Source organism: Heterodontus francisci, unplaced genomic scaffold (assembly GCF_036365525.1).
Source record: "Heterodontus francisci isolate sHetFra1 unplaced genomic scaffold, sHetFra1.hap1 HAP1_SCAFFOLD_200, whole genome shotgun sequence".
In the NCBI taxonomy this organism is placed as follows: Eukaryota; Metazoa; Chordata; class Chondrichthyes; order Heterodontiformes; family Heterodontidae; genus Heterodontus; species Heterodontus francisci.
The window spans coordinates 1,113,449-1,135,474 of NW_027140740.1; positions in this window are offsets into that span (position 1 = coordinate 1,113,449).

Sequence of the window (22,026 nt, forward strand, 5' to 3'; positions counted from 1 at the left end):
TATCTCGGGGATTCTCGGAGCAGACTCGGAGGGCGGAGTTCCAGAGCGGTGAGTATATAAAAAAACCTATCTCGGGGATTCTCGGAGCAGAATCGGAGGGCGGAGTTCCGGAGCGGTGAGTAGATAAAAAAACTTATCTCGGGGATTCTCGGAGCAGACTCGGAGGGCGGAGTTCTGGAGCAGTGAGTATATAAAAAAACTTATCTCGGGGATTCTCGGAGCAGACTCGGAGGGCGGAGTTCCAGAGCGGTGAGTATATAAAAAAATCTATCTCGGGGATTCTCGGAGCAGACTCGGAGGGCGGAGTTCCAGAGCGGTGAGAAGATAAAAAAACTTATCTCGGGGATTCTCGGTGCAGACTCGGAGGGCTGAGTTCCAGCGTGGTGAGTATATAAAAAAATCTATCTCGGGGATTCTCGGAGCAGACTCGGAGGGCGAAGTTCCAGAGCGGTAAGTGTATAAAAAAACTTATCTCGGGGATTCTCGGAGCAGACTCGGAGGGCGGAGTTCCAGAGCGGTGAGTATATAAAAAAATCTATCTCGGGGATTCTCGGAGCAGACTCGGAGGGCGGAGTTCCAGAGCGGTGAGAAGATCAAAAAACCTATCTCGGGGATTCTCGGAGCAGACTCGGAGAGCGGAGTTCCAGAGCGGTGAGTATATAAAAAAACTTATCTCGGGGATTCTCGGAGCAGACTCGGAGGGCGGAGTTCCAGAGCGGTGAGTATATAAAAAAACTTATCTCGGGGATTCTCGGAGCAGACTCGGAGGGCGGAGTTCCAGAGCGGTGAGTATATAAAAAAACCTATCTCGGGGATTCTCGGAGCAGACTCGGAGGGCGGAGTTCCAGAGCGGTGAGTATGTAAAAAAACTTATCTCGGGGATTCTCGGAGCAGACTCGGAGGGCGGAGTTCCAGAGCGGTGAGAAGATAAAAAAACCTATCTCGGGGATTCTCGGAGCAGACTCGGAGGGCGGAGTTCCAGAGCGGTGAGTATATAAAAAAACCTATCTCGGGGATTCTCGGAGCAGACTCGGAGGGCGGACTTCCAGAGCGGTGAGTATATAAAAAAACTTATCTCGGGGATTCTCGGAGCAGACTCGGAGGGCGGAGTTCCAGAGCAGTGAGTATATAAAAAAACCTATCTCGGGGATTCTCGGAGCAGACTCGGAGGGCGGAGTTCCAGAGCGGTGAGTATATAAAAAAACCTATCTCGGGGATTCTCGGAGCAGACTCGGAGGGCGGAGTTCCGGAGCGGTGAGTATATAAAAAAACCTATCTCGGGCATTCTCGGAGCAGACTCGGAGGGCGGAGTTCCAGAGCGGTGAGTATATAAAAAACCTATCTCGGGGATTCTCGGAGCAGAATCGGAGGGCGGAGTTCCGGAGCGGTGAGTATATAAAAAAACTTATCTCGGGGATTCTCGGAGCAGAATCGGAGGGCGGAGTTCCGGAGCGGTGAGTATATAAAAAAACTTATCTCGGGGATTCTCGGAGCAGACTCGGAGGGCGGAGTTCCAGAGCGGTGAGTATATAAAAAAATCTATCTCGGGGATTCTCGGAGCAGACTCGGAGGGCGGAGTTCCAGAGCGGTGAGAAGATAAAAAAACTTATCTCGGGGATTCTCGGAGCAGACTCGGAGGGCTGAGTTCCAGCGCGGTGAGTATATAAAAAAATCTATCTCGGGGATTCTCGGAGCAGACTCCGAGGGCGGAGTTCCAGAGCGGTAAGTATATAAAAAAACTTATCTCGGGGATTCTCGGAGCAGACTCGGAGGGCGGAGTTCCAGAGCGGTGAGTATATAAAAAAACCTATCTCGGGGATTCTCGGAGCAGACTCCGAGGGCGGAGTTCCAGTGCGGTGAGGATATAAAAAAACCTATCTCGGGGATTCTCGGAGCAGACTCGGAGGGCGGAGTTCCAGAGCGGTGAGTATATAAAAAAACTTATCTCGGGGATTCTCGGAGCAGACTCGGAGGGCGGAGTTCCAGAGCGGTGAGTATATAAAAAAACTTATCTCGGGGATTCTCGGAGCAGACTCGGAGGGCGGAGTTCCAGAGCGGTGAGAAGATAAAAAAAACTTATCTCGGGGATTCTCGGTGCAGACTCGGAGGGCTGAGTTCCAGCGCGGTGAGTATATAAAAAAATCTATCTCGGGGATTCTCGGAGCAGACTCGGAGGGCGGAGTTCCAGAGCGGTAAGTGTATAAAAAAACTTATCTCGGGGATTCTCGGAGCAGACTCGGAGGGCGGAGTTCCAGAGCGGTGATTATATAAAAAAACCTATCTCGGGGATTCTCGGAGCAGACTCGGAGGGCGGAGTTCCAGAGCGGTGAGTATATAAAAAAATCTATCTCGGGGATTCTCGGAGCAGACTCGGAGGGCGGAGTTCCAGAGCGGTGAGAAGATAAACAAACTTATCTCGGGGATTCTCGGAGCAGACTCATAGGGCGGAGTTCCAGAGCGGTGAGTATATAAAAAAACTTATCTCGGGGATTCTCGGAGCAGACTCGGAGGGCGGAGTTCCAGAGCGGTGAGTATATAAAAAAATCTATCTCGGGGATTCTCGGAGCAGACTCGGAGGGCGGAGTTCCAGAGCGGTGAGAAGATAAAAAAACCTATCTCGGGGATTCTCGGAGCAGACTCGGAGGGCGGAGTTCCAGAGCGGTGAGTATATAAAAAAACTTATCTCGGGGATTCTCGGAGCAGACTCGGAGGGCGGAGTTCCAGAGCGGTGAGTATATAAAAAAATCTATCTCGGGGATTCTCGGAGCAGACTCGGAGGGCGGAGTTCCAGAGCGGTGAGAAGATAAAAAAACTTATCTCGGGGATTCTCGGAGCAGACTCGTAGGGCGGAGTTCCAGAGCGGTGAGTATATAAAAAAACCTATCTCGGGGATTCTCGGAGCAGACTCGGAGGGCGGAGTTCCAGAGTGGTGAGAAGATAAAAAAAACTATCTCGGGGATTCTCGGAGCAGACTCGGAGAGCGGAGTTCCAGAGTGGTGAGTATATAAAAAAACTTATCTCGGGGATTCTCGGAGCAGACTCGGAGGGCGGAGTTCCAGAGCGGTGAGTAGATAAAAAAACTTATCTCGGGGATTCTCGGAGCAGACATGGAGGGCGGAGTTCCAGAGCGGTGAGAAGATAAAAAAACCTATCTCGGGGATTCTCGGAGCAGACTCGGAGGGCGGAGTTCCAGAGCGGTGAGTATATAAAAAAACTTATCTCGGGGATTCTCGGAGCAGACTCGGAGGGCGGAGTTCCAGAGCGGTGATTATATAAAAAAACCTATCTCGGGGATTCTCGGAGCAGACTCGGAGGGCGGAGTTCCAGAGCGGTGAGTATATAAAATAATCTATCTCGGGGATTCTCGGAGCAGACTCGGAGGGCGGAGTTCCAGAGCGGTGAGAAGATAAACAAACTTATCTCGGGGATTCTCGGAGCAGACTCGTAGGGCGGAGTTCCAGAGCGGTGAGTATATAAAAAAACTTATCTCGGGGATTCTCGGAGCAGACTCGGAGGGCGGAGTTCCAGAGCGGTGAGTATATAAAAAAATCTATCTCGGGGATTCTCGGAGCAGACTCGGAGGGCGGAGTTCCAGAGCGGTGAGAAGATAAAAAAACCTATCTCGGGGATTCTCGGAGCAGACTCGGAGGGCGGAGTTCCAGAGCGGTGAGTATATAAAAAAACTTATCTCGGGGATTCTCGGAGCAGACTCGGAGGGCGGAGTTCCAGAGCGGTGAGTATATAAAAAAATCTATCTCGGGGATTCTCGGAGCAGACTCGGAGGGCGGAGTTCCAGAGCGGTGATTATATAAAAAAACCTATCTCGGGGATTCTCGGAGCAGACTCGGAGGGCGGAGTTCCAGAGCGGTGAGTATATAAAAAAATCTATCTCGGGGATTCTCGGAGCAGACTCGGAGGGCGGAGTTCCAGAGCGGTGAGAAGATAAACAAACTTATCTCGGGGATTCTCGGAGCAGACTCGTAGGGCGGAGTTCCAGAGCGGTGAGTATATAAAAAAACTTATCTCGGGGATTCTCGGAGCAGACTCGGAGGGCGGAGTTCCAGAGCGGTGAGTATATAAAAAAATCTATCTCGGGGATTCTCGGAGCAGACTCGGAGGGCGGAGTTCCAGAGCGGTGAGAAGATAAAAAAACCTATCTCGGGGATTCTCGGAGCAGACTCGGAGGGCGGAGTTCCAGAGCGGTGAGTATATAAAAAAACTTATCTCGGGGATTCTCGGAGCAGACTCGGAGGGCGGAGTTCCAGAGCGGTGAGTATATAAAAAAATCTATCTCGGGGATTCTCGGAGCAGACTCGGAGGGCGGAGTTCCAGAGCGGTGAGAAGATAAAAAAACTTATCTCGGGGATTCTCGGAGCAGACTCGTAGGGCGGAGTTCCAGAGCGGTGAGTAAATAAAAAAACTTATCTCGGGGATTCTCGGAGCAGACTCGGAGGGCAGAGTTCCAGAGCGGTGAGTATATAAAAAAATCTATCTCGGGGATTCTCGGAGCAGACTCGGAGGGCGGAGTTCCAGAGCGGTGAGAAGATAAAAAAAACTATCTCGGGGATTCTCGGAGCAGACTCGGAGAGCGGAGTTCCAGAGTGGTGAGTATATAAAAAAACTTATCTCGGGGATTCTCGGAGCAGACTCGGAGGGCGGAGTTCCAGAGCGGTGAGTAGATAAAAAAACTTATCTCGGGGATTCTCGGAGCAGACATGGAGGGCGGAGTTCCAGAGCGGTGAGAAGATAAAAAAACCTATCTCGTGGATTCTCGGAGCAGACTCGGAGGGCGGAGTTCCAGAGCGGTGAGTATATAAAAAAACTTATCTCGGGGATTCTCGGAGCAGACTCGGAGGGCGGAGTTCCAGAGCGGTGAGAAGATAAAAAAACCTATCTCGGGGATTCTCGGAGCAGACTCGGAGGGCGGAGTTCCAGAGCGGTGAGAAGATAAAAAAACTGATCTCGGGGATTCTCGGAGCAGACTCGGAGGGCTGAATTCCAGCGCGGTGAGTATATAAAAAAAACTATCTCGGGGATTCTCGGAGCAGACTCGGAGGGCGGAGTTCCAGAGCGGTAAGTGTATAAAAAAACTTATCTCGGGGATTCTCGGAGCAGTCTCGGAGGGCGGAGTTCCAGAGCGGTGAGTATATAAAAAAACCTATCTCGGGGATTCTCGGAGCAGACTCGGAGGGCGGAGTTCCAGAGCGGTGAGTATATAAGAAAACCTATCTCAGGGATTCTCGGAGCAGACTCGGAGGGCGGAGTTCCAGAGCGGTGAGAAGATAAAAAAACCTATCTCGGGGATTCTCAGAGCAGACTCGGAGTGCGGAGTTCCAGAGTGGTGAGTATATAAAAAAACCTATCTCGGGGATTCTCGGAGCAGACTCGGAGGGCGGAGTTCCAGAGCGGTGAGAAGATAAAAAAACCTATCTCGGGGATCTCGGAGCAGACTCTGAGGGCGGAGTTCCAGAGCGGTGAGTATATAAAAAAACTTATCTCGGGGATTCTCGGAGCAGACTCGGAGGGCGGAGTTCCAGAGCGGTGAGTATATAAAAAAACTTATCTCGGGGATTCTCGGAGCAGTCTCGGAGGGCGGAGTTCCAGAGCGGTGAGTATATAAAAAAACCTATCTCGGGGATTCTCGGAGCAGACTCGGAGGGCGGAGTTCCAGAGCGGTGAGTATATAAAAAAACCTATCTCGGGGATTCTCGGAGCAGACTCGGAGGGCGGAGTTCCGGAGCGGTGAGTATATAAAAAAACCTATCTCGGGCATTCTCGGAGCAGACTCGGAGGGCGGAGTTCCAGAGCGGTGAGTATATAAAAAACCTATCTCGGGGATTCTCGGAGCAGAATCGGAGGGTGGAGTTCCGGAGCGGTGAGTATATAAAAAAACTTATCTCGGGGATTCTCGGAGCAGAATCGGAGGGCGGAGTTTTGGAGCGGTGAGTATATAAAAAAACTTATCTCGGGGATTCTCGGAGCAGACTCGGAGGGCGGAGTTCCAGAGCGGTGAGTATATAAAAAAATCTATCTCGGGGATTCTCGGAGCAGACTCGGAGGGCGGAGTTCCAGAGCGGTGAGAAGATAAAAAAACTTATCTCGGGGATTCTCGGAGCAGACTCGGAGGGCTGAGTTCCAGCGCGGTGAGTATATAAAAAAATCTATCTCGGGGATTCTCGGAGCAGTCTCGGAGGGCGGAGTTCCAGAGCGGTGAGTATATAAAAAAACTTATCTCGGGGATTCTCGGAGCAGACTTGGAGGGCGGAGTTCCAGAGCGGTAGGTATATAAAAAAATCTATCTCGGGGATTCTCGGAGCAGACTCGTAGGGCAGAGTTCCAGAGCGGTGAGTATATAAAAAAACTTATCTCGGGGATTCTCGGAGCAGACTCGGAGGGCGGAGTTCCAGAGCGGTGAGTATATAAAAAAACTTATCTCGGGGATTCTCGGAGCAGACTCGGAGGGCGGAGTTCCAGAGCGGTGAGAAGATAAAAAAACCTATCTCGGGGATTCTCGGAGCAGACTCGGAGGGCGGTGTTCCAGAGCGGTGAGTATATAAAAAAACTTATCTCGGGGATTCTCGGAGCAGACTCGGAGGGCGGAGTTCCAGAGCGGTGAGTATATAAAAAAACTTATCTCGGGGATTCTCGGAGCAGACTCGGAGGGCGGAGTTCCAGAGCGGTGAGTATATACAAAAACCTATCTCGGGGATTCTCGGAGCAGACTCGGAGGGCGGAGGTCCGGAGCGGTGAGTATATAAAAAAACCTATCTCGGGGATTCTCGGAGCAGACTCGGAGGGCGGAGTTCCAGAGCGGTGAGTATATAAAAAAAACTATCTCGGGGATTCTCGGAGCAGAATCGGAGGGCGGAGTTCCGGAGAGGTGAGTATATAAAAAAACTTATCTCGGGGATTCTCGGAGCAGACTCGGAGTGCGGAGTTCTGGAGCGGTGAGTATATAAAAAAACTTATCTCGGGGATTCTCGGAGCAGACTCGGAGGGCGGAGTTCCAGAGCGGTGAGTATATAAAAAAATCTATCTCGGGGATTCTCGGAGCAGACTCGGAGGGCGGAGTTCCAGAGCGGTGAGAAGATAAAAAAACTTATCTCGGGGATTCTCGGTGCAGACTCGGAGGGCTGAGTTCCAGCGCGGTGAGTATATAAAAAAATCTATCTCGGGGATTCTCGGAGCAGATTCGGAGGGCGGAGTTCCAGAGCGGTGAGAAGATAAAAAAACCTATCTCGGGGATTCTCGGAGCAGACTCGGAGAGCGGAGTTCCAGAGCGGTGAGTATATAAAAAAACCTATCTCGGCGATTCTCGGAGCAGACTCGGAGGGCGGAGTTCCGGAGCGGTGAGTATATAAAAAAACCTATCTCGGGCATTCTCGGAGCAGACTCGGAGGGCGGAGTTCCAGAGCGGTGAGTATATAAAAAACCTATCTCGGGGATTCTCGGAGCAGAATCGGAGGGTGGAGTTCCGGAGCGGTGAGTATATAAAAAAACTTATCTCGGGGATTCTCGGAGCAGACTCGGAGGGCGGAGTTTTGGAGCGGTGAGTATATAAAAAAACTTATCTCGGGGATTCTCGGAGCAGACTCGGAGGGCGGAGTTCCAGAGCGGTGAGTATATAAAAAAATCTATCTCGGGGATTCTCGGAGCAGACTCGGAGGGCGGAGTTCCAGAGCGGTGAGAAGATAAAAAAACTTATCTCGGGGATTCTCGGAGCAGACTCGGAGGGCTGAGTTCCAGCGCGGTGAGTATATAAAAAAATCTATCTCGGGGATTCTCGGAGCAGTCTCGGAGGGCGGAGTTCCAGAGCGGTAAGTATATAAAAAAACTTATCTCGGGGATTCTCGGAGTAGACTCGGAGGGCGGAGTTCCAGAGCGGTGAGTATATAAAAAAACTTATCTCGGGGATTCTCGGAGCAGACTTGGAGGGCGGAGTTCCAGAGCGGTGAGTATATAAAAAAATCTATCTCGGGGATTCTCGGAGCAGACTCGGAGGGCGGAGTTCCAGAGCGGTGAGAAGATAAAAAAAACCTATCTCGGGGATTCTCGGAGCAGACTCGGAGGGCAGAGTTCCAGAGCGGTGAGTATATAAAAAAACTTATCTCGGGGATTCTCGGAGCAGACTCGGAGGGCGGAGTTCCAGAGCGGTGAGTATATAAAAAAACTTATCTCGGGGATTCTCGGAGCAGACTCGGAGGGCGGAGTTCCAGAGCGGTGAGAAGATAAAAAAACTTATCTCGGGGATTCTCGGAGCAGACTCGGAGGGCGGAGTTCCAGAACGGTGAGTATATAAAAAAACTTATCTCGGGGATTCTCGGAGCAGACTCGGAGGGCGAAGTTCCAGAGCGGTGAGTATATAAAAAAACCTATCTCGGGGATTCTCGGAGCAGACTCGGAGGGCGGAGTTCCAGAGCGGTGAGTATATACAAAAACCTATCTCGGGGATTCTCGGAGCAGACTCGGAGGGCGGAGGTCCGGAGCGGTGAGTATATAAAAATCCTATCTCGGGGATTCTCGGAGCAGACTCGGAGGGCGGAGTTCCAGAGCGGTGAGTATATAAAAAAACTTATCTCGGGGATTCTCGGAGCAGAATCGGAGGGCGGAGTTCCGGAGCGGTGAGTATATAAAAAAACTTATCTCGGGGATTCTCGGAGCAGACTCGGAGTGCGGAGTTCTGGAGCGGTGAGTATATAAAAAAACTTATCTCGGGGATTCTCGGAGCAGACTCGGAGGGCGGAGTTCCAGAGCGGTGAGTATATAAAAAAATCTATCTCGGGGATTCTCGGAGCAGACTCGGAGGGCGGAGTTCCAGAGCGGTGAGAAGATAAAAAAACTTATCTCGGGGATTCTCGGTGCAGACTCGGAGGGCTGAGTTCCAGCGCGGTGAGTATATAAAAAAATCTATCTCGGGGATTCTCGGAGCAGACTCGGAGGGCGGAGTTCCAGAGCGGTAAGTGTATAAAAAAACTTATCTCGGGGATTCTCGGAGCAGACTCGGAGGGCGGAGTTCCAGAGCGGTGATTATATAAAAAAACCTATCTCGGGGATTCTCGGAGCAGACTCGGAGGGCGGAGTTCCAGAGCGGTGAGTATATTAAAAAATCTATCTCGGGGATTCTCGGAGCAGACTCGGAGGGCGGAGTTCCAGAGCGGTGAGAAGATAAACAAACATATCTCGGGGATTCTCGGAGCAGACTCGTAGGGCAGAGTTCCAGAGCGGTGAGTATATAAAAAAACTTATCTCGGGGATTCTCGGAGCAGACTCGGAGGGCGGAGTTCCAGAGCGGTGAGTATATAAAAAAATCTATCTCGGGGATTCTCGGAGCAGACTCGGAGGGCGGAGTTCCAGAGCGGTGAGAAGATAAAAAAACCTATCTCGGGGATTCTCGGAGCAGACTCGGAGAGCGGAGTTCCAGAGCGGTGAGTATATAAAAAAACTTATCTCGGGGATTCTCGTGCAGACTCGGAGGGCGGAGTTCCAGAGCGGTGAGCAAATAAAAAAACTTATCTCGGGGATTCTCGGAGCAGACTCGGAGGGCGGAGTTCCAGAGCGGTGAGTATATAAAAAAACCTATCTCGGGGATTCTCGGAGCAGACTCGGAGGGCGGAGTTCCAGAGCGGTGAGTATGTAAAAAAACTTATCTCGGGGATTCTCGGAGCAGACTCGGAGGGCGGAGTTCCAGAGCGGTGAGAAGATAAAAAAACCTATCTCGGGGATTCTCGGAGCAGACTCGGAGGGCGGAGTTCCAGAGCGGTGAGTATATAAAAAAACTTATCTCGGGGATTCTCGGAGCAGACTCGGAGGGCGGAGTTCCAGAGCGGTGAGTATATAAAAAAACCTATCTCGGGCATTCTCGGAGCAGACTCGGAGGGCGGAGTTCCAGAGCGGTGAGTATATAAAAAACCTATCTCGGGGATTCTCGGAGCAGAATCGGAGGGCGGAGTTCCGGAGCGGTGAGTATATAAAAAAACTTATCTCGGGGATTCTCGGAGCAGACTCGGAGGGCGGAGTTTTGGAGCGGTGAGTATATAAAAAAACTTATCTCGGGGATTCTCGGAGCAGACTCGGAGGGCGGAGTTCCAGAGCGGTGAGTATATAAAAAAATCTATCTCGGGGATTCTCGGAGCAGACTCGGAGGGCTGAGTTCCAGCGCGGTGAGTATATAAAAACATCTATCTCGGGGATTCTCGGAGCAGACTCGGAGGGCGGAGTTCCAGAGCGGTAAGTATATAAAAAAACTTATCTCGGGGATTCTCGGAGCAGACTCGGAGGGCGGAGTTCCAGAGCGGTGAGTATATAAAAAAACCTATCTCGGGGATTCTCGGAGCAGACTCGGAGGGCGGAGTTCCAGTGCGGTGAGTATATAAAAAAACCTATCTCGGGGATTCTCGGAGCAGACTCGGAGGGCGGAGTTCCAGAGCGGTGAGTATATAAAAAAACTTATCTCGGGGATTCTCGGAGCAGACTCGGAGGGCGGAGTTCCAGAGCGGTGAGTATATAAAAAAATCTATCTCGGGGATTCTCGGAGCAGACTCGGAGGGCGGAGTTCCAGAGCGGTGAGAAGATAAAAAAACTTATCTCGGGGATTCTCGGAGCAGACTCGTAGGGCGGAGTTCCAGAGCGGTGAGTATATAAAAAAACATATCTCGGGGATTCTCAGAGCAGACTCGGAGGGCGGAGTTCCAGAGCGGTGAGTATATAAAAAAATCTATCTCGGGGATTCTCGGAGCAGACTCGGAGGGCGGAGTTCCAGAGCGGTGAGAAGATAAAAAAACCTATCTCGGGGATTCTCGGAGCAGACTCGGAGAGCGGAGTTCCAGAGCGGTGAGTATATAAAAAAACTTATCTCGGGGATTCTCGGAGCAGACTCGGAGGGCGGAGTTCCAGAGCGGTGAGTAGATAAAAAAACTTATCTCGGGGATTCTCGGAGCAGACACGGAGGGCGGAGTTCCAGAGCGGTGAGAAGATAAAAAAACCTATCTCGGGGATTCTCGGAGCAGACTCGGAGGGCGGAGTTCCAGTGCGGTGAGTATATAAAAAAACTTATCTCGGGGATTCTCGGAGCAGACTCGGAGGGCGGAGTTCCAGAGCGGTGAGAAGATAAAAAAACCTATCTCGGGGATTCTCGGAGCAGACTCGGAGGGCGGAGTTCCAGAGCGGTGAGTATATAAAAAAACTTATCTCGGGGATTCTCGGAGCAGACTCGGAGGGCGGAGTTCCAGAGCGGTGAGTATATAAAAAAACTTATCTCGGGGATTCTCGGAGCAGACTCGGAGGGCGGAGTTCCAGAGCGGTGAGTATATAAAAAAACCTATCTCGGGGATTCTCGGAGCAGACTCGGAGGGCGGAGTTCCAGAGCGGTGAGTATATACAAAAACCTATCTCGGGGATTCTCGGAGCAGACTCGGAGGGCGGAGGTCCGGAGCGGTGAGTATATAAAAAAACCTATCTCTGGGATTCTCGGAGCAGACTCGGAGGGAGGAGTTCCAGAGCGGTGAGTATATAAAAAAACCTATCTCGGGGATTCTCGAGGCAGAATCGGAGGGCGGAGTTCCGGAGCGGTGAGTATATAAAAAAACTTATCTCGGGGATTCTCGGAGCAGACTCGGAGGGCGGTGTTCTGGAGCGGTGAGTATATAAAAAAACTTATCTCGGGGATTCTCGGAGCAGACTCGGAGGGCGGAGTTCCAGAGCGGTGAGAATAAAAAAAAACCTATCTCGGGGATTCTCGGAGCAGACTCGGAGGGCGGAGTTCCAGAGCGGTGAGTATATAAAAATACTTAACTCGGGGATTCTCGGAGCAGACTCGGAGGGCGGAGTTCCGGAGCGGTGAGTATATAAAAAAACTTATCTCGGGGATTCTCGGAGCAGACTCGGAGGGCGGAGTTCCGGAGCGGTGAGTATATAAAAAAACTTATCTCGGGGATTCTCGGAGCAGACTCGGAGGGCGGAGTTCCAGAGCGGTGAGTATATAAAAAAACCTATCTCGGGGATTCTCGGAGCAGACTCGGAGGGCGGAGTTCCGGAGCGGTGAGTATATAAAAAAACTTATCTCGGGGATTTTCGGAGCAGACTCGGAGGGCGGAGTTCCAGAGCGGTGAGTATATCAAAAAACCTATCACGGGGATTCTCGGAGCAGACTCGGAGGGCGGAGTTCCAGAGCGGTGAGTATATAAAAAAACTTCTCTCGGGGATTCTCGGAGCAGACTCGGAGGGCGGAGTTCCAGAGCGGTGAGTATATAAAAAAACCTATCTCGGGGATTCTCGGAGCAGACTCGGAGGGCGGAGTTCCAGAGCGGTGAGTATATACAAAAACCTATCTCGGGGATTCTCGGAGCAGACTCGGAGGGCGGAGGTCCGGAGCGCTGAGTATATAAAAAAACCTATCTCGGGGATTCTCGGAGCAGACTCGGAGGGCGGTGTTCCAGAGCGGTGAGTATATAAAAAAACCTATCTCGGGGATTCTCGGAGCAGAATCGGAGGGCGGAGTTCCGGAGCGGTGAGTATATAAAAAAACTTATCTCGGGGATTCTCGGAGCAGACTCGGAGGGCGGTGTTCCGGAGCGGTTAGTATATAAAAAAACTTATCTCGGGGATTCTCGGAGCAGACTCGGAGGGCGGAGTTCCAGAGCGGTGAGTATATAAAAAAACCTATCTCGGGGATTCTCGGAGCAGACTCGGAGGGCGGAGTTCCAGAGCGGTGAGTATATAAAAAAACTTATCTCGGGGATTCTCGGAGCAGACTCGGAGGGCGGAGCTACGGAGCGGTGAGTATATAAAAAAACTTATCTCGGGGATTTTCGGAGCAGTTTCGGAGGGCGGAGTTCCAGAGCGGTGAGTATATAAAAAAACCTATCTCGGGGATTCTCGGAGCAGACTCGGAGGGCGGAGTTCCAGAGCGGTGAGTACATAAAAAAACTTATCTCGGGGATTCTCGGAGCAGACTCGGAGGGCGGAGTTCCAGACCGGTGAGAAGATAAAAAAACTTATCTCGGGGATTCGCGGAGCAGACTCGGACGGCGGAGTTCCAGAGCGGTGAGTATATAAAAAAACCTATCTCGGGGATTCTCGGAGCAGACTCGGAGGGCGGAGTTCCAGAGCGGTGAGAAGATAAAAAAACTTATCTCGGGGATTCGCGGAGCAGACTCGGAGGGCGGAGTTCCAGAGCGGTGAGAAGATAAAAAAACTTATCTCGGGGATTCTCGGAGCAGACTCGGAGGGCAGAGTTCCAGAGCGGTGGATTCACAGAGTGCGTTCACTCGGGTGGGAAAAAAAAACTGAAAAAGTGAAGTCACAGGAAAGCTATGACCTGATTGGCTGGTAGGGAATCTGCACCGAATTTGAAAATAAAACTAATAAAATTTGATTAAAACACTGATTAACTAATTCATAAGTAGAGTAACTAAACCAGAGGGAGGAGATTACTGTATTTAGACACCATTTAATATTTATTGTAGAAAGTTAGGACCAGGGACCACATAGTGAAGTGTCTCATAATTTAGTAAGGATTTAATAAGTATTTATTTATTTTATATCAATTAACTAATTAGTGATAGAAATGTCAGTTAGAGGGGTGCAATGCTTCACCTGTGAGATGTGGGGGGTCCGTGACGCTTCCAGCGTTCCGGGCGACGACATCTGCAGGAAGTGTACCCAGTCGCAGCTCCTCACATACCGCATGGATCGGTTGGAGAGGCACCTGGATGCACTTAGGAGCATGCAGGTGGCTGAAAGCGTCATAGACAGGAGTTTTAGTGAAGTGGTTACACCCAAGGTGCAGGCAGATAGATGGGTGACCGTTAGCAGGGGCAGGCAGTCAGTGAAGGATTCCCCTGTGGCTATCCCCCTCTCTAACAGGTATACCGTTTTGAATACTGTTGCGGGGGATGGCCTATCAGGGGAAAACAGCAGCGGCCAGAGCCGTGGCACCACGGCTGGCACTGTTGTTCAGCAGGGAGGGACAAAGCGCAGAAGAGCAATAGTTATAGAGGACTCTATAGTCAGGGGCACAGATAGGTGCTTCTGTGGACGTGAAAGAGACTCCAGGATGGTATGTTACCTCCCTGGTGCCAGGGTCAAGGATGTATCTGAACAGATAGGAGGCATTCTGAAGGGGGAGGGTGAATAGCCAGAGGTGGTGATGCACATCGGTACCAACGACATAGGCAGGAAGAGTGATGAGGTCCTGCAGTGGGAGTTTAGGGAGTTAGGTAGTAAGTTAAAAAACAGGACCTCCAGTGTTGTAATCCCTGTGCCACGTGCCAGTGAGGCTAGAAGTAGGAAGATAGTGCAGCTAAACACGTGGCTGAGCAGCTGGTGTAGAAGGGAGTGTTTCAGATATCTGCATTATTGGGCTCTCTTCAGGGACAGATGGGACCTGTATAAGAAGGACGGGTTGCATATAAACTGGAGGGGCACACATATCCTGGCTGCAAGGTTTGCTAGCGTCACTCGGGAGGGTCTAAACTATTGTGGCAGGCGGGTGGGAACCAGAGCAGTAGGACAGCTAGTGAAGTAAATGAGGAGGACATAGTAAATAAGGCCAGTAGGACTTAGAGGAAGAGCAGGCAGGGAGATGTGACTGTGCACAGCGGGACTGGTGACCTGAAGTGCATTTGTTTCAATGCGAGAAGTATAACAGGTAAGGCAGATGAAATTAGAGTTTAGACTAGTACTTGGAAATATGATGTTGTTGCTATTACAGAGACTTGGTTAAGGGAGGGGCAGGATTGGCAGCTAAATGTTCCAGGCTTAAGAAGCTTCAGGCAGGATTGAGGGGCATGTAAAAAGGGTGGGGGAGTTGCATTACTGGTTAAGGAGAATATCACAGCTGTACTGTGGGAGGACACCTCAGAGGGGTCATGCAGCGAGGCAATATGGGTAGAGCTCAGGAATAGGAAGGGTGCTGTCACGATGTTGGGGGATAACTACAGGCCTCCCAACAGCCAGCAGGAGGTAGAGGAGCAGATATGTAGACAGATATTGGAAAGATGTAATGGTAACAGGGTTGCAGTGGTGCGTCATTTTAACTTCCCCAATATTGAATGGGACTCGCTTAGTGCTAGGTGCTTGGATGGGGCAGAATTTGTGAGGAGCATCCAGGAGAGATTCTTGAAACAGTATGTAGATAGTCCAACAAGGGATGGGGCCATTCTGGACCTGACATTGGAGAATGAGCTCGATCAGGTGGTTGAAGTTTCAGTGGGGGAGCATTTCGGGAGCGGTGACCATAATTCCATAAGTTTTAAGGTACTTGTGGATAAGGACAAGAGTAGTCCTCGGGTGAAGGTGCTAAATTGGGGGAAGGCTAATTATAACAATATTAGGCAGGAACTGAAGAATTTAGATTGGGGGCAGCTGTTTGAGGGTAAATCAACATCTGGCATGTGGGAGCCTTTCAAGCGTCAGTTCATTAGAATCCAGGAACAGCATGTTCCTGTGAGGAAGAAAGACAAGTTTGGCAAGTTTCGGGAAACTTGGATAACACGGGATATTGTGAGCCTAGTCAAAAAGAAAAAGGAAGCATTTGTAAGTACTGGAAGGCAAGGAACAGCAGAAGAACTTGAGGAACATAAGGACAGTAGGAATAAACTTAAGCAAGGAGTTAGGAGGGCTAAAATGGGCCATGAAAAGTAATTGGCGAACAGGATTAAGGAAAATCCCAAGGCTTTTTATACATATATAAAGAGCAAGAGGGTAACCAGGGAAAGGGTTGGCCAACTCAAGGACAGAGATGGGAATCTATGCGTGGAGCCAGAGGAAATGGGTGAGGTGCTAAATGAGTACTTTGCATTAGTATTCACCAAGGAGAAGGACTTGGTGGATGATGAGCCGAGGGAAGGGAGTGCAGATAGTCTCAGTCATCTCATTATCAAAAACGAGGAGGTGTTGGGTGTCTTGCAAAGTATTAAGGTAGATAAATCCCCGGGGCATGATGGGATCTACCCTAGAATACTGAGGGAGGCAAGGGAAGAAATTGCTGGGGCCTTGACAGAAATCTTTGCATCCTCACTGGCTACAGGGGAGGTCCCAAAGGACTGGAGAATAGCCAATGCTGTTCCTTTGTTTAAGAAGGGGGGTAAGGATAATCCAGGAAATTATAGGCCGGTGAGCCTTACGTCAGTGGTAGGGAAACTATTAGAGAGGATTCTTTGGGACAGGATTTACTCCCATTTGGAAACAAATGAACTTATTAGCGAGAGGCAGCATGTTTTTGTGAAGGGGAGGTCGTGTCTTACTAATTTGATTGAGTTTTTTGAGAAAATGACGAAGATGATTGATGAGGGAAGGGCGGTGGATGTTGTCTGTATGGACTTTAGTAAAGCCTTTGACAAGGTCCCGCATGGCAGACTGGTGCAGAAGGTGAAGTCACACGGGATCAGAGGTGAGCTGGCAAGATGGATACAGAACTGGCTTAGTCACAGAAGACAGAGGGTAACAGTGGGTGGGTGTTTTTTTGAATGGAGGGATGTGACAAGTGGTGTTCTGCAGGGATCAGTGCTGGGACCTTTGCTGTTTGTAGTACATATAAATGACTTGGAGGAAAATGTAGCTGGTCTGATTTGTAAGTTTGCAGATGACACAAAGGTTGGTGGAGTTGCAGATAATGATGAGGATTGTCAGAGGATACAGCAGGATATAGATCGATTGGAGACTTGGGCAGAGAAATGGTACATGGGGTTCAATCCAAACAAATGTGAGGTAATGCATTTTGGAAGGTCTAATGCAGGTGGGAGGTATTCAGCAAATGGCAGAACCCTTAGGAGTATTGATAGGCAGAGAGATATGGGCGTACAGGTCTACTGGTCACTGAAAGTGGCAACGCAGGTGGATAAGGTGGTCAAGAAGGCATATGGCATGCTTGCCTTCATCGGTCGGGGAACAGAGTATAAATATTTGGCAAGTCATGTTGCAGCTGTACAGAACCTTAGTTAGGCCACACTTAGAATATTGTCTGCAATTCTGGTCGCCATACTACCAGAAGGACGTGGAGGCTTTGGACAGGGTACAGAGGAGGTCTACCAGGATGTTACCCGGTCTGAAGGGCATTAGCTTTGAGGAGAGGTTGGAAAAACTCGGATTGTTTTCACTGGAACGATGCAGGTGTAAGGGCGACATGATAGAGGTTTACAAAGTTATGAGCGGCTTGGACAGAGTGGATAGTCAGAAGCTTTTTCCCAGGATGAAAGATTCAATTACTCGGGGACATAGGTTTAAGGTGCAAGGGGCAAAGTTTAGAGTGGATGTGCGAGGTAAGTTTTTGACACAGAGGGTGGTGAGTACCTGGAACTTGCTGCCCGGGGAGGTGGCGGAATAGCGACGATTAAGAGACATCTTGACAAATATGTGACTAGGAAGGGAATAGAGGGATATGGGCCCCGTAAGTGCAGAAGGTGTTAGTTTCGGCAGGCATCAAGATTGGCGCAGGCTTGGAGGGCCGAATGGCCTGTTCTTTTGCTGCACTGTTCTTTGTTCTTTGTTCTTGTTCAATCCTCTATCAATGCCAGTGTGTTACCCCGTACACTATTAGCTTTTAATTTCCACATTAACCTTTGATCTGGCACCTGATCAAATGCTTTCTGGAAATCTAAGTACAGTACATCCACTGGTTCCCCTTTCTCCAAAGTACATGTTACTAATTCGAAGAACTCCAACAAATTGATTGAACACGATTTCCCTTTCAGAAGACCATGCTGACACTGCCTGATTACTTTGATTTTTTTTCTAACTGTCTGCGATTACGTTTTTAATAATTACGTCTCACATTTCCCGCAAGAGAGATGTGAAGCAAACTGGCCTGTAGTTTCGCTCTCCCTCCCTTTGTGAATAAAGGAGTTACATTGGCAAAAAGGAGTTACATACAGAGTGAAGTAACTCGGGACATGTTAAAAGCTCTCTCTGTTGAAAAGTTGAGTAATGTAGCTGGACAGTTAGGGATTACTCTCTGTCCAAAAGCTAGGAAACCCGAAATCTTAAGACTTGTGGCCAACCATTTTTGACTTGAAGCTGAATACTCAAACAGGTTTAGATCACTAACAGGTTGGGTATTGTTCGCTAAGGTAAAACTAGAACAGAATAGACTAGAATTAGAATTCCAGAGAGAGAGAGAAAGAGCAGAGTGAGTGTCAAGAAAGGGAAGAAAATAAGAGTGTTCCAGAAGGAGAAGGAGGAAAGGGAGTTAAGGCGGCTCAAACAACTAGAGGAAGACCCAGTACACCGAGTGAAGACACAGCTAGTGAGGGAGCTGCCCCTCGCCCAGGACAATGTGCTGAGCTCTTAAAGTTCACCCAGTTCATTCTAAAGTTGAATGAGGAGGATGTGGCAGAATTTTTCATCACTTTTGAAAAGCTTGCAAAGCAGCTGAAATGGCTGGCAGAGAACTAGATACTGTTTTTACAAAACAAAGTAACAGGAAAAGCCCATGAGGTTTATTCAGTGTTGTCAGATGAAAGTTCATCAGATTATGAGATAACTAAAAATTCTATCTTGGGCGCATATGAGATAGTACCAGAGGTGTTCCAGCAAAAATTCCAAACCCTCTGAAAGCAGCCTGACTAAACCGCCTCGAGTCTGAATGAGTTAAGCAGTTTAGGAACATAGGAGCAGAAGTAGGCCATTCAGCCCATCAGGCCTGCTCTGCCATTCAATATGATAGTGGCTGATCATCCACTTCAATGCCTTTTTCCCACATTACCCCCATATCCCTCTCCATCAGTGGTACTTAGAAATCTGTCAATCTCTACTTTAAGCAGACTCAATCACTGAGCTTCCACAACTCTCTGGAGCAGAGAATTCCGAAAGTTCACAATCCTCTGAGTAAAGAAATGTCTCTTCAGCTCAGTCCTAAGTGGCTTCCGTCTTATTTTGAAAGTGTGTCTGCTGATTCTAGTCTCCCCAACCTTGGGGAACATATTACGTTCATCTGCCCTGACTATCCCTTTAAATATTTTGTAGGTTTCAAAGAGATACCCTCTCATTCTTCGAAACTCTAGAGACTACACGCCCAGTTTGCCCAATCACTCTTCATAGGACAGTCCTTCCATCCCAGGAACAAGTCTGGTGAACCTTTCTTGCATTCTCTCGATGGCAATAATATCCTTCCTAGGGTAAAGAGACCAAAACTGCACACAGTACTCCAGGTGAGGTCTAACCAAGGTTCTGTACAATTGAAGTAAGCCTTCACTACCTCTGTACTCAAATATTCTTGCAATAAAGGCGGACATACCATTAGCCCTCTTATTGCTTGCTGAACCTGCTTGTTTGTCTTTAGTGACTTATTGACGACGAAACTGTATACCCAGTAAAAGCATATAAGAACTTAGTTGAGACACAGGGCTAGTCAGACAACAATACACAGTGTTTCCAAACTTAGGGGGGCTTGGTGAAAGGAGGAAGAGCACACAAATGACACAGAGAATTTCAAACAGTCCAGAAAACAGACTGAAACAGAATGAGATGCTTCCAGTGAGTGCCTTGCACACACCAGATAAAGGAGTTGCTGTGGACACGAGATATGATTAGACTAACCGTAGACAATGTGAGAGTGTGAGAAATGAAAGTGCTGACCAGGCCTTTACTGAACCCAATATGGAATTGTCATTATGTCATTACACCAGAACCCTATGAGTAATTAAGAGGGAAGGGGCTTGGAAACAAGATTTAACCACTGACTGAAACTGGGAACGGCACTAGAACCCCGGGTAAGAACACTCGAGAAGACACCCTGAGTTTAGGACTCAGGGATCAGAAGAGCAACCGCAAGTTTGAGACTGGTCACATTGTGTCCTGATAGGTAATATAACGTGCAAGTAGGGAGAGCTTGTACTTTAATGATTTACTGTGTGACTAAAACATTTATATACTTCTGCCAGTCCGCTTCTGTGAATTCTTTAAGAGTAAGTGCAGATTATGCACAACATGATTGGCGATCCCAGATGGGACGGGGTTGCAATACTATTTATGGCTCTTTTCAATAGTCTCGGTAAGTTCGAACTAATTTAAGAATTCAATGGATTGCTGAACGGTTGAGTAATTATGGTCAAGCCAGATTGGGAGTTGGGATTCCAAAAATAATTGATGGGCAAGTGGCCCTCGTGGATAGGTTTTGCAGTTAAACAGTGCACGGGCCAGGGGTCTGTCTTCAGCCAATTCCAGACTCAAGCTGACAATTTTGAATACAGACTCGGTCAGACTGAAAGGGAAGCGGAGAGAGTGAAGGAACAGCTCGCAAGAGTGGAACAGAAATGGTCTGACTTTCAGACCGCATTGCCGGTTCTGCTCTGTTCACAGAAGGAACGGGTGTACTAGTCAGCAGAACATACCAAATGTCAGCAGGAGATAAGTAAATAACAGTCTTAATTCTCAGCGCAATGAGATATAATATGCGCGTTTGCAGCGAAGGATGATGATGACAATGACGGCTTTAATCAGGCCGACTTGACAGATAAGGCCACTAAGTACCATGATGATGGTTACAGTCCTTGGGATGACCATCCCCCGAACCCCCAATCGAGACTTAGACCACCCCCCCCCCCTACCCTGGCCTTATGTATGAACCATTATTTACGGGGGGGGCGGGGTCAGAGGGCTCCATGACGAAGTTTATTGCAGAGTGATATAAAAAGAAAATGATTTAGTGAAATTTCAAATGAGTAAAATCAAGTTACTGAGGCTTATGATTCAAATGTGTGAATGTTGGAAGCTTCCGCGAATGAAATATTATAACAATATTAGGCAGGAAGTGAAGAATTTAGATTGGGGGCGGCTGTTGGAGGGTAAATCAACATCTGATATGTGGGAGTCTTCCAAACGTCAGTTGATTAGTATCCAGGACCGGCATGTTCCTGTGAGGAAGAAGGATATGTGTGGCAAAATTCGAGAACTTTGGATAAGGAAGGATAGTGTGAGCATAGTCAAAAAAGGAAAAGGAAGAATTCGTCAGGGCTATAAGACTGGGAATGGACGAAGCCCTTGAGGAATATAAAGAAAGGAGGAAGGAACTTAAGCAAAGATTCAGGAGGGCTAAAAGCGGTTATGAAAAGTCATTGGCAGGCAGGATTAAGGAGAATCCCAAGACTTTTTATACGTATATAAAGAGCGAGGGTAACCAGGGAAAGGGTGGGACAGAGGATGGAATCTATGTGTGCAGCCAGAGGAAATGTGTGAGGTACTAAATGGCAACTTTACATCAGTATTCACCAAAGAGAAGGACTTGGTGGATGATGTCTCTAGAGAAGGGAGTGCAGATCGTCTCGGTCAGGTCGTTATCAACAAGGAGGAGGTGTCGGGCGTATTGCAAAGCATTAAACTAGATTAGTCCCGAGGGCCTGATGGGATCTAACGCAGAATACTGAGGCAGGCAGGGGAAGAAATTGCTCGGGCCTTGACAGAAATCTTTGCATCCTCATTGACTGCAGGTGAGGTTCCAGAGGACTGGAGAATAGCCAATGTTGTTCCTTTGTTTAAGAAGGGTAGCAAAGATAATCCAGGAAATTATAGGCTGGTGAGCCTTACGTCAGTGGTAGGGAAATTATTAGAGAGGATTCTTCGGGACAGGATTTACTCCCAATTGGAAACAAATGAACTTATTAGTGGCGAGAGGCAGCATGGTTTTGTGAAGGAGAGGTCTTGTCTCACTAACTTGATTGAATTTTTTGAGAAAGTGACGAAGATGATTGATGAAGGAAGGGCAATGAATGTTATCTATATGGACTTCTGTAAAGCCTTTGACAAGGTCCCTCATGGCAGACTGATACAAAAGGTGAAGTCACACAGGATCAGAGGTGAGCTGGCAAGATAGATACAGAACTGGCTCGGTCATGGAAGACAGAGAGTATCAGTGGAAGGGCGCTTTTCTGAATGGAGGGCTGTGACTAGTGGTGTTCCGCAGGGATCAGTGCTGGGACCTTTGCTGTTTGTAGTATATATAAATGATTTGGAGGAAAATGTAGCTGGATACAGCAGGATATATTTCGGTTGGAGACTTGGACGGAGAAATGGCAAATGGAGTTTTATCCGGAC